The sequence below is a fragment of the Acyrthosiphon pisum genome, chromosome X (assembly GCF_005508785.2).
Source record: "Acyrthosiphon pisum isolate AL4f chromosome X, pea_aphid_22Mar2018_4r6ur, whole genome shotgun sequence".
Classification (NCBI taxonomy): domain Eukaryota; kingdom Metazoa; phylum Arthropoda; class Insecta; order Hemiptera; family Aphididae; genus Acyrthosiphon; species Acyrthosiphon pisum.
In genome coordinates this window covers 100,862,534-100,862,746 of record NC_042493.1, presented here as the reverse complement: position 1 = coordinate 100,862,746, position 213 = coordinate 100,862,534, and positions in this window count along the sequence as shown.

Below are 213 nucleotides of genomic sequence, written 5' to 3'. Positions count from 1 at the left end.
TAAAAAAAAAACAAAAGATTTGATAAACGATAAATAATATTTAGTTTGACGGAATACACAGCGAACGAAACGCGTCGGAAAACTCCGTGTGCCCGTGTATAGCACTATAATAGCCACTGGGGTTCAGGCCCAGCATAATATTGTTCAGATCTTATAAAATCTAATATTTAGAAATAGTATGTCGTAATATTGTGTACTTAATATATTGTTCAT